The 12,877-nt window shown below is 36.8% G+C and overlaps 1 non-coding gene across 1 annotated transcript; it reads left to right on the plus strand.

Annotated features, from left to right (window-relative positions):
* Nucleotides 1-3,778: 3,778 nt before the first annotated feature.
* On the plus strand, nucleotides 3,779-3,886 carry LOC148567116 (small nucleolar RNA R71). The gene has a single exon (XR_015882884.1). It is a non-coding gene; the product is annotated as a small nucleolar RNA R71 (small nucleolar RNA).
* The last annotated feature ends 8,991 nt before the right edge of the window (nucleotides 3,887-12,877 follow it).

Raw genomic sequence — 12,877 nt, forward strand, 5'->3', positions numbered from 1 at the left:
GAGTGAATTACCCTATACACTTGAGAGATTAGAGTGCATACACACTTCCTGTACGGGTTCAGCGCTTAATTCTATGTTCCCTGCTTTCATGAGCTATCTTCTTATAAGTTTACTCGTCTTTACTTTATATGATTTGAATTAGTGAAATCTGATTTATGTTTGTCTTGGAGAACTTATTTATTTTTAACCAAGTAGGTAGAAACATTTTTTGCATGTAGTCGCATTCATATAGATAGGTTGCATTTCATACATCCTACCATTCCTCTTCATCTTTATAGCTTCTCTTGAGCTTAGCATGAGGACATGCTAATGTTTAAGTGTGGGGAGGTTGATAAACCACTATTTTATGGTTTATCTTGTGCTCAATTGAGTGGTTTTTATCAACTCTTTACCCACTTATTCATACTATTCGCATGTTTTACATTTTCCTTCCTGATTTTGTGCTATGATTGAAAACATGCTTCTTTGATCTTATATTTGCTTATTATTAATCCTCTCTTATTACCATTAGATGCCTTGATATGTGTGTTAAGTGTTTTCAGAGATTACAGGGCAGGAATGGCTCAGAGGATGGAAAGGAAGCATGCAAAAGTGGAAGGAAAGTGCGAAACGGAGTTTTGAAGAAACCGGCATCCACGCGATCGCATGGACGACGCGATCGCGTGCCAGAAGTGAAGAAGCAGCGACGCGGCCGCATGACTGACGCGACCGTGCGCCTTAAGTAGAACGCATACGACGTGGACGCGTGACTGACGCGACCACGTGGCAAGGAAAAGCTCCAGATGACGCGACCGCGTGACAGAGGCCACGTATCAGAATTTACAGAATACGCCCCCAGCGATTTCTGAAGCCCTTTTGGCCCAAATCCAGGTGCAGAACACACAGACTAGAGGCTATAAAGTGGGGGAATGCATCCATTCAAAGGGGAGCTCGCATTTTTTACTACTTTCCATGATTTAGATTTAGTTTGAGAGAGGTTCTCTCCTCTCTCTCTTAGGATTTAGGACTTCTCTTAGTTTGTAAGAGTGACTCTCAATCCAAGTTTTATGTTTCTTGTTTAAACTTCCCTTTTCACTTTTATTTATTTATTCCAGCACTTGAGTTGATTATTTACTTTTATAATTTAATTTATGAATTATTCCATGTTGCAGATTGTTATTTGAATTAATGATATTTGAGGTATTTCAGTTATTGATTGCTTTCTCTTTAATTTGTGTTACCATTGTTTCCAATCTGAAGATATTCTATTCCAGCAATTTACTTTTTCCCCTTTTGGTCTTGGTTAAGAAATCAGTAACTCAACATTATCAAACTCAACATAACTGATAATCGCTATCTTGCTAATTGAACTGAACTTCAATAATCCCAACTTTTTCTTAGGAAATAAATAGGATTTGAAGGTCAAACTGATTAGTCCCTTGACTTTCCTTTGCTTTAGTAAAGGTTAACTAAGTGGAATTTAGATTCAACTTTCATTATTGTTGAGAGAGATAATTAAGTTGGACTTCCAATTTCTTTTACCTTGTCAGAAGTTTGCTTATAGTATTTATTTATTTTAATTGCCATCTACTTTACTTGTCATTTAAATCACTTGCTTCTCACCTTCTAAACCCCGATTACAACCTCCATAACCAATAATAAGAACATACTTCCCTGCAGTTCCTTGAGAAGACGACCCGAGGTTTGAATACTCGGTTAACAATTTTTAAAGGGGTTTGTTACATGTGACAACCAAAACATTTGTACGAAGGGATTTCTGTCGGTTTAGAGACTATATCTACAACGCGACTGTTTTTATGAACTTCTTTACTGGCAAAAATCCTAACGTCTAAAATGGCGCCAGACAGATGCTTGTTTCTGGCGTTTAAACGCCAGACTGTTCTCCTCCAGGGTGTGCTATTTTTCATTCTATTTTTCACTCTGTTTTTTATTTTTCAGTAGTTTTTGTCACTTCACATGATCATCAACCTAAAGAAAACATAAAATAGCAATGGAAAATAAATAAATATAATTAGATAACATTGGGTTGCCTCCCAACAAGTGCTTCTTTAATGTCAATTGCTTAACAGTGAGCTCTCATGGAGTCTCATAGATGTTCAGAGCAAGGTTGGAACCTCCCAACACCAAACTTAGAGTTTGAATGTGGGGGTTCAACACCAAACTTAGAGTTTGGTTGTGGCCTCCCAACACCAAACTTAGAGTTTGATTGTGGGGGCTTTGATTGACTCTACAGTGAGAGAAGCTTTTCATGCTTCCTCTCCATGGTTACAGAAGGAGATCCTTGAGTTTGAAACACAAGGTTGTCCTCATTCAGTTGAAGGACTAATTCTCCTCTGTCCACATCAATAACAGCTCTTGCTGTGGCTAGGAAAGGTCTTCTAAGGATGATGGATTCGTTCTCATCCTTCCTAGTATCCAGGATTATGAAATCAGCAGGGATGTAAAGGCCTTCAACCTTTACTAGCACGTCCTCTACTTATCCATAAGCCTATTTTCTGGAGTTGTCTGCCATCTCTAATGAGATTCTGGCAGCTTGCACCTCAAAGATTCTCAGTTTCTCCATTACAGAGAGTGGCATGAGGTTTATCCCTGATCCAAGGTCACATAGAGCCTTCTCAAAGGTTATGGTGCCTATGGTACAAGGTATTAAGAACTTTCTAAGATGCTGTTTCTTCTGAGGCAATCTCAGTTAATCCAGATCACTTAGTTCATTGATGAGCAAGGGAGGTTCATCTTCCCAAGTCTCATTACCAAATAATTTGGCATTCAGCTTCATGATTGCACCAAGGTACTTGGCAACTTGCTCTTCAGTAACATCTTCATTCTCTTCAGAAGAAAAATACTCATCAGAGCTCATGAATGGCATAAGGAGGTTCAATGGAATCTCTATGGTCTCTAGATGAGCCTCAGATTCCTTTGGGTCCTCAGAGGAAAACTCCTTGTTGATCACTGGACGTCCCAGGAGGTCTTCCTCACTGGGATTCACGTCCTCTCCCTCCCTTGTAGGTTCGGCCATGATGGTTAAATCAATGGCCTTGCACTTTCTCTTTGGATTCTCTTCTGTATTGCTTGGGAGAGTACTAGAAGGAGTTTCAGTGACTCTTTTACTCAGCTGGCCCACTTGTGCCTCCAAATTTCTAATGGAGGACCGTGTTTCATTCATGAAATTTACAGTGGCCTTAGATAGATTAGAGACTATAGTTGTTAAGCTAGATGGATTCTGCTCAGAACTCTCTGTCGGTTGCTGAGTGGATGATGGAAAAGGCTTACTATTACTAAACCTGTTTCTTCCACCATTGTTAAAGCCTTGTTAAGGCTTTTGTTGATCATTCCATGAGAAATTTGGATGATTTCTCCATGAGGGATTATAGGTGTTTCCATAGGGTTCACCCATGTAATTCACTTCTGCTATTGTAGGGTTCTCAGGATCATAAGCTTCTTCTTCAGAAGATGCCTCTTTAGTACTATTGGATGATTCCTTCAATCCATTCAGACTCTGAGAGATCATATTGACTTGCTGAGTCAATATTTTATTCTGAGCCAATATGGCATTCAGAGTATCAATTTCAAGAACTCCCTTCCTTATGGGCGTCCCATTATTCACAGGATTCCTTTCAGAAGTGTACCTGAACTGGTTATTTGCAGCCATGTCAATGAGTTCTTGAGCTTCTGCAGGCGTTTTCTTTAGGTGAATGGATCCACCTGCAGAATGGTCTAGTGACATCTTTGATAATTCAGACAGACCATCATAGAATATATACAGGATGGTCCATTCTGAAAGCATGTCAGAAGGACACTTTTTGGTCAGTTCCTTGTATCTCTCCCAAGCTTCATAGAGGGATTCACCTTCCTTTTGTCTGAAGGTTTGAACATCCACTCTAAGCTTACTAAGCTTTTGAGGAGGAAAGAACTTGGCTAAGAAAGCCGTGACCAGCTTATCCCAAGAGTTCAGGCTATCTTTAGGTTGAGAGTCCAACCATACTCTAGCTTTGTCTCTTATAGCAAATGGAAAAAGTATAAGCCTGTAGACCTCGGGATCAACCCCATTGGTCTTAACAGTATCACAGATCTGCAAGAATTCAGTTAAGAACTGAAAAGGATCTTCTGATGGAAGTCCATGAAACTTGCAGTTCTGTTGCATTAGAGAAACTAATTGAGGCTTAAGCTCAAAATTGTTTGCTCCAATGGCAGGGATTGAGATTCTTCTTCCATGTAAATTGGAATTTGGTGCAGTAAAGTCAGCAAGCATCTTCCTTGCATTGTTATTATTTTCGGCCATGTCTCCTTCTTTTTCGAAAATTTCTGTCAGATTTTCTCCAGAGAGTTGTGCTTTAGCTTCCCTTAGCTTCCTCTTCAGAGTCCTTTCAGGTTCAGGATTAGCCTCAACAAGAATGTTCTTATCCTTGTTCCTGCTTATATGACAAAGAAGGAAATAACAAAGAAAATATGGAATCCTCTATGTCACAGTATAGTGATTCCTTTATGTGAGTAGAAGAAGATAAGAATAAAAGAAGAGAAATTCGAACACCAAGAGGAAGAGAGGGTTCGAATTTTGAGATGAAGAGAAGTGTTAGTAAATAAATAAATAAATAAATAATTAGAAGGAGATGAGAGAGAGAAGAATTCAAAAATTTAAATAAATAAAATAAAAATATTCTAAAATTGAAGTTAAAATTCGAAAATTAAAATTGAAATCAAATTAAATTAAAAATTAAAATAATTGGTTAGAAAAAAGGGAATTTTGAAAAAGAGGGAAGGGATTTTCAAAAATTAGAGAGAGAGAATTAGTTAGGTAGTTTTGAAAAAGATAAGAATCAATCAAAAAGTTAAGTAGTTAATTGAAAAAGATTTGAAAATCAAATTTGAAAAGATAAGAAGTTAAAAAAGATTTTGAAATTGATTTTGAAAAAGATGTGATTGAAATTTATTTTGAAAAAGATTTGAAAAAGAAATTTAAAAAGATTTAATTTTGAAAATTAAAGTTGATTACTTGACTAACAAGAAACAAAAAGATATGATTTACAATTTAAAGATTCAACCTTTCTTACTAGGCAAGTAACAAACTCAACATTTTTGAATCAATCACATTAATTGTTAGCATTAATTTCGAAAATATAAAATAAAAATAAGAAAAAGATTTTGAAAATAATTTTTGAAATTTTCGAAAATCATAAAAGAAAAATGAAAAAGATTTGATTTTGGAAAAAGATTTGAAAAAGATAGAATTTTTAAATTGAAAATTTGATTTGACTCATAAGAAGCAACTAAATTTTTTTTAAAAACTTTTGACTAAATCAAATCAAATTTTCGAAAATTATGAGTGAAATAAGGGAAAGATATTTTTTTTGAATTTTCAATGATGAGGGAGAAAAACACAAAAAAGACACAATGCATGAAGATTTTGGATCAAAACAAATGATGTATGCAAGAACACTATGAATGTCAAGATGAACACCAAGAACACTTTGAATGTCAAGATGAACACCAAGAACTTATTTTTGAAAATTTTGAAGAAAAGAAAAACATGCAAGACACCAAACTTAAAAATTTTTATTCTTTAGACATTAATGTTTCAAGAATGCATATGAGAAACAAGAAAAAACACAAAACAAGAAAATATGAAGATCAAACAAGAAGACTGGCCAAGAACAACTTGAAGATCATGAAGAATGCAATGCATGAAATTTTCGAATATAATTTTTAGAAAATTAAAAAGATGCAATTGACACCAAACTTAAATCTTGACTCTAGACTCAAACAAGAAACACAAAAAATATTTTTTATTTTATGATTTTCTAAATTTTTTTTTATTTTTCGAAAATTAATTGGGAAAAACGAAAAAGAATAAATTTTTTTTTGTATTTTTCGAAAATAAGAAATAAAAAGCTTAAAATTAAAATAAAATTACCTAATCTGAGCAACAAGATGAACCGTCAGCTGTCCAAACTCGAACAATCCCCGGCAACGGCGCCAAAAACTTGGTGTGCAGAAATTGTGACGGTTCCATTCCTTGGTAACGGCACTGAAAACTTTATATGCACGTTCATAATCTTAATTCTTTGTCACAACTTCGCACAACTAACCAGCAAGTGCACTGGGTCGTCCAAGTAATAAACCTTACGTGAGTAAAGGTCGATCCCACGGAGATTGTCGGCTTGAAGCAAGTTATGGTCACCTTGTAAATCTCAGTCAGGCGGATTCAAATGGTTTTATGAATTGATAAGTAAAAGATAAATAAAATATAACTAGGATAGAGATACTTATGTAATTCATTGGTGAGAATTTCAGATAAGCGTATATAAATGCTTTCGTTCCTCTGAACCTCTGCTATCCTGCTGTCTTCATCCAATCATTCCTACTCCTTTCCATGGCAAGCTTTATGTAGGGCATCACCATTGTCAATGGCCACATCCCATCCTCTCTGTGAAAATGGTCCAATGCGCTGTCACTGCATGGCTAATCATCTCTCGGTTCTCGATCATACTGGAATAGGATTTACTATCCTTTTGCGTCTGCCACTACGCCCAGCACTCGCGAGTTTGAAGCTCGTCACAGCCATCCCTTCCCAGATCCTACTCGAAATACCACAGACAAGGTTTAAACTTTTCAGATCTCAAGAATGGCCATCCATGGGTTCTAACTTATACCACGAAGATTCTAATATCTTGGACTCGGTCCTCTGTAATAGATATCTAAGAGATACTCATTCTAGCTTATTTGCATGTAGAAAGGAAGTGTTTGTCAGGCACGCGTTTATAGGTGAGAATGATGATGAGCGTCACATAATCATCACATTCATCATGTTCTTGGGTGCGAATGGATATCTTAGAGAAGGAATAAGCTTGAATTGAATAGAAAAACAGTAGTACTTTGTATTAATTCATGAGGAGCAGCAGAGCTCCACACCTTAATCTATGGTGTGTAGAAACTCTACCGTTTGAAAATACATAAGTGATAATGGTCCAGGCATGGCCGAATGGCCAGCCCCCATAAAAGTCTAAGATAGCATAAAACTAATCCCAGATCCCTTAAAAAGATAGTAAAAAGTCCTATTTATACTAGACTAGTTACTAGGGTTTACAGAAATGAGTAAATGATGCAGAAATTCACTTCTGGGGTCCACTTGGTGTGTGCTTGGGCTAAGCATTGAGCTTTACACGTGTAGAGGTCTTTCTTGGAGTTGAATGCCAGTTTGTAACCTGTTTCTGGCGTTTAACTCCACTTTGCAACCTGTTTCTGGCGTTTGACTCCAGAATGCAGCATGGAACTGGCGTTCAACGCCAGTTTATGTCGTCTATCCTTAATCAAAGTATGGACTATTATATATTTCTGGAAAGCCCTGGATGTCTAATTTCCAACGCAATTGAGAGCGTGCCATTTGAAGTTCTGTAGCTCCAAAAAATCTACTTTGAGTGCAGGAAGGTCAGAATCCAACAACATCTGCAGTCCTTCTTCAACCTCTGAATCTGATTTTTGCTCAGGTCCCTCAATTTCAGCCAGAAAATACCTGAAATCACAGAAAAATACACAAACTCATAGTAAATCCAGAAATGTGATTTTTAATTAAAAACTAATAAAAATATACTAAAAACTAACTAAATCATACTAAAAACTATGTAAAAATAATGCCAAAAAAGCGTATAAATTATCCGCTCATCAATGCATATGATGCATGCCTGTCCTACTGGCCATGAGCTCATGCATCGGTTATGTTGCTAGACCCGACTCAGATAATCGGGATTAAACCATCATCCTTATCTGTAGGTTCCATAAACAAGCGGGATTAAACCACCATCCTTGCTCGGAACACGTAAGTGGGAGTAAACCACCGTTCTTGCCAAACAATTTATCAATATGTGAGTGGGAAAAAACCACTATCCTCACTGCAGGCGGGATAAAACCACCATCCCTGCACAACGGTTTATGCACTGAGCAAGCAGGATTATACCACCATCCTTGCTAGGCCAGAAACCCTCATCATATTTTCAGTAATATCCACTGTCAATTAGACTCAAAATCTTATCTCGATAATTATTCTTGGCCCACTTGCTTTCAAATCACAAATGTATTCAGTTCACATCGTGCCAAGAACCACTTTTCTCAAGTAAATATTCTTTTCAAAACTTCCAAACAACTTCAAAACCAAGCCAAATTCAAAATCTCTTTTGAAAGACTCAAAATCATTCATTTTCAAACCATTCGCTCCATCACTTTGAAATCAAAAGTTATTAATTAAAATCCACAGCAAGGTCTCATGAGTTTAAAGTATTCTTAAATTATTTAGAAATCCTCGAAATCATATTTACTTAAATTAAAATCAATTAAAATGGAGATTTAAAACCAAAACCAAGGCATGTAAGCCAAAAGTTCCAAACCAATTTCAAAACCAAAATTATTTAAGCCCAAAAATCAATCTTATTTCATTCTTAAATTGGAAACCTTCGCAAAAGCTCAGAATTATTTAGTCAAAATTTAAAGAATACTTTAAAGGCAATACAAATTTAATTAATCAAAGTTCAATTTCTTTTAAAATCCACTAAAACCCTTCCAAAGGTACTTCGTTAACGAAACTTCAAAACATAGGTCCTTTCATATTTAAATCAATCCTAAAACATAAACTTTCCTTAAACAAATTAAACTTGAAACACCCATTTCTTAATAAATCAAGAATCAAATAATAAAACCTCTTAAATCCAATTCTTTTCCAAATCACATTTTAAACAGAATCTTAATTTCATAAAAATTCGGCAGCATCTCCCCTAAAACTTGGACCTTGCTACCCTTTTTGGGTCCCAACCAAACCATTCCGTAACCCCTTTTGCGGGTTCAAAACCAAATCAGTTTAAAATCATACTAATTCCAAGAATTCATATCATTCTCATATTTCAAGAAAATAGACTCAAACTCAATTTATTTCAATGGACCAAACTCGTTTCCAAAACTTTAAAGAAATATTGCGGCAACCATCCATTTAACAAAACCAACCCACAATCCAATCAAATAACAATCATATTCATCTTTAAATAGCTGCCAATACATAAGACTTATACAATCACTGAAAGTACATTTATCACATTAATATCCATTTATAACAATTCCAAATTATAAGATTGAGTTCTTTGAAAAATTCCCAACCTCGACAAGTCAAAACCAAACCTAAACGCGTCAACTGAACTCTTTTCTCTCAGCCCGAAATTAATGGCAACTTCAATTCCAGCTCTGCACACTTCGTAACAGCATAAACAGCTCTAAATCACAACATGCAACTTTAGTTACTAAATCCTAAGAATATTAACGTTGCGAAAACCTTAAAACATATAAAGGAATACTAATGGCGAAGATCCGAGATAGAGACACTTATTGGAATAAAAGAACGACGTAGTAGCCAGTCCGAACTTATCTGGCAACAGTTTCGACAATGGTCAAAAGCTCCGGTGATTCAGCAACAACCTCAATTCCAACATGCAATCCCATTAAATTAACCCTACAACATCCGTACTTCAAAATCTTTAACCACAAATAACCAGAACGATTACAGTAAGGGCTTCAGAGCGCGAGTAACTTATTATGAAAAGAAGAACTATGGAAATGGAGCAGCAGCTCTGACGGTAACCTGGGGCAGCGGCTTCCCTCCTAGGTTCTCTCTCTCTCACTCGCGAATCCTCTCTCTCAACGACTCTGCTCGACGGTGATGTACCCAAAAGTGGAGGCAATGCTACGCGTAGCAGCAGCCCGTGATGATGATGGCTGCGGCAGCACTGGCTTTGCGGCGAGGATAACGGCGGCATGGACCCTGCAAGGATGACGACGGGCATGAGGGTAGTGGCTGGCGTGATGCTCCCTCTCTCACCCGCGAGCTCTCTCTTCCCTCTTCGCGAACGGTGGCGGCAAGGGCGTCTGGAGGTGATGGCGCGACGGCAGTTGGATATAGTGGCAATGGCGCAGTGGTTGGCGAGCTCCGCGGTCTCCCTCTCCCGTCCACGCTCTCTCTCTTCTCTGTTCCTCTCCCTTTTTTCTTCGGGGTGTGTGTGTGTGCTTGAGTTTGTGTGTGTGTGTTGGTGAGGTAGGTGTGTGCAGCAGGTGAGGCGAGGGGTGAGGGGAAGTACGGCTAGGGTTTTTGGGAGTAAGGAGGAGTGTGTTTGAGGGTAATTAGGGTTAGGGTTGGTGTGGATTAGTTTAGGTATTTTTATTAAAGATAGAGATAGTAGTGTAATTTTATAAAACGAATAAAAGATAGAGTAATAATTAAAAACCAAATTAAATATAAAATATCCATCTTTAAAATACATTTCAATCACTAATTTATAAATTATTTTTAATTAAATGTTAAATTAATAAAAATTAAAGATAAGTAAATTAATTCTCCTTTATTTACAAAATAAGGTTAAAAATCTAAATATTTAAAAATAAGGCATATAAAACATTCGCTATTTTTCAATTATAAGAACTCTAAATAATAAATAAGGATTTACTCAACTTATATATAAAAATCTCTAAATATTTAATCTTAAATAAATATAATAGATCATAAATAATTTATTAATAACTTTTTAAAATTTGGGTCTTACACTGGCGGCCTGTTTTGCTAAGACCTCTGGGTTTCTTCTATGTGCCACAATAATTTTTGGAGGAGAAGAGGAGTGATAACCACTGCAGAAAGCACAGAAAAACAAATAGAAACAACCGCGTATGCCAAACAATTTTCAATTAAAAATCATAATCCATATGCAGGAGATAAACATATTATATAAAGAGAAACAGTGACTCTTACTTCCAATACTCCTCCTTTCCTCTTTCACCTTCAGCACTTCAATTCCAAAACAAGATTTTGGTACGTCAATTCGCTTGATTTCAAGAACCATAGCCCGCAAGTTTTCTAAACATGTGTATCTTTACCTTAGAAATCTATGTACACAAGATTAACATTCTTAGAACAAACTCAAAAAACTAACTGCCAAGAAATTATTTTCCTCACAAAAATTGCAACAACTGGCATTAGGGCCAGACCGAGTAAATGTAGTGTGATGAGCGGATAATTTATACACTTTTTGGCATTATTTTTAGTATGTTTTTAGTAGGATCTAGTTACTTTTAGGGATGTTTTTATTAGTTTTTATGTTAAATTCACATTTCTGGACTTTACTATGAGTTTGTGTGTTTTTCTAAGATTTCAGGTATTTTCTGACTGAAATTGAGGGACTTGAGCAAAAATCAGATTCAGAGGTTGAAGAAGGACTGCTGATGCTGTTGGATTCTGACCTCCCTACACTCAAAGTGGATTTTCTGGAGCTACAGAACTCAAAATGGCGCGCTTCTAATTGCGTTGGAAATTTGACATCCAAGGCTTTCTAGCAATATATAATAGTCCATACTTTGGCCGAGTTTAGACAACACAAAAGGGCATTGAACGCCAGTTCTACGCTGCAGTCTGGAGTTAAACGCTAGAAACACGTCACGAACCAGAGTTGAACGCCAAAAACACATTGCAACTTGGCGTTCAACTCCAAGAATAACCTCTCCACGTGTAAACTTCAAGCTCAGCCCAAGCACACACCAAGTGGGCCCCGGAAGTGGATTTATGCATCAATTACTTACTTCTGTAAACCCTAGTAACTAGTTTAGTATAAATAGGACTTTTTACTATTGTATTAGATGATATTTGATCAGTTTTATGCTATCTTAGACTCTCATGGGGGCTGGCCATTCGGCCATGCCTGGACCATTATCACTTATGTATTTTCAAACGGTAGAGTTTCTGCACTCCATAGATTAAGGTGTGGAGCTCTGCTGTTCCTCATGATTTAATACAAAGTACTACTGTTTTTCTATTCAATTCAACTTAATCCGCTTCTAAGATATCCATTCGCACTTCAACATGAATGTGGTAATCGTGACAGTCATCATCATTCCCTATGAACACGTGCCTGACAACCACTTCTGTTCTACCTTAGATTGAATGAGTATCTCTTGGATTCCTTAATCAGAATCTTCGTGGTATAAGTTAGAACCCATGGATGGCCATTCCTGAGATCCGGAAAGTCTAAACCTTGTCTGTGGTATTCCGAGTAAGATCTGGGAAGGGATGGCTGTGACGAACTTCAAACTCGCGAGTGCTGGGCGTAGTGACAGACGCAAAAGGATAGTAAATCCTATTCCAGTATGATCGAGAACCTCCAGATGATTAGCCATGCCGTGACAGAGTATTTGGACCATTTTCACAGAGAGGATGGGATGTAGCCATTGACAACGGTGATGCCTTTACAGAAAGCTTGCCATGAAAAGGATTAAGACTGATTGGATGAAGACAGTGGGAAAGCAGAGATTCAGAGGAACGAAAGCATCTCTATACACTTATCTGAAATTCTCACCAATGAATTACATAAGTATTTCTATCTTTATTTTATGTTTATTTATTATTATTATTCGAAAACTCCATAACCATTTGATATCTGCCTGACTGAGATTAACAAGATGACCATAGCTTGCTTCATACCAACAATCTCCGTGGGATCGACCCTTACTCACGTAAGGTTTTATTACTTGGACGACCCAGTGCACTTGCTGGTTAGTTGTGCGAAGTTGTGAAGTTATGTTTGGACCATGGTATTGTGCACCAGTTATTGGTGCCATTGCCAGGGAGAGAACAAACAACAAATTTTACAACCTCAGAGTAACAATTTCGCATACCAAGTTTTTGGCGCCGTTGTCGGGGATTGTTCGAGTTTGGACAACTGACGGTTTATCTTGTTGCTCAGATTGGGTAATTTTCTTCTTATTTTATTCTCAAAAGGTTTTCAAAAAAATTTTTCAAAAATATTTCCTTCTTTTTCGTTTTTCCCATTTAATATTCGAGAAAAAAAAATTTAATTTATGTTCT

Source organism: Arachis ipaensis, chromosome B4, assembly GCF_059453495.1.
Source record: "Arachis ipaensis isolate K30076 ecotype BB chromosome B4, ASM5945349v1, whole genome shotgun sequence".
NCBI lineage: Eukaryota > Viridiplantae > Streptophyta > Magnoliopsida > Fabales > Fabaceae > Arachis > Arachis ipaensis.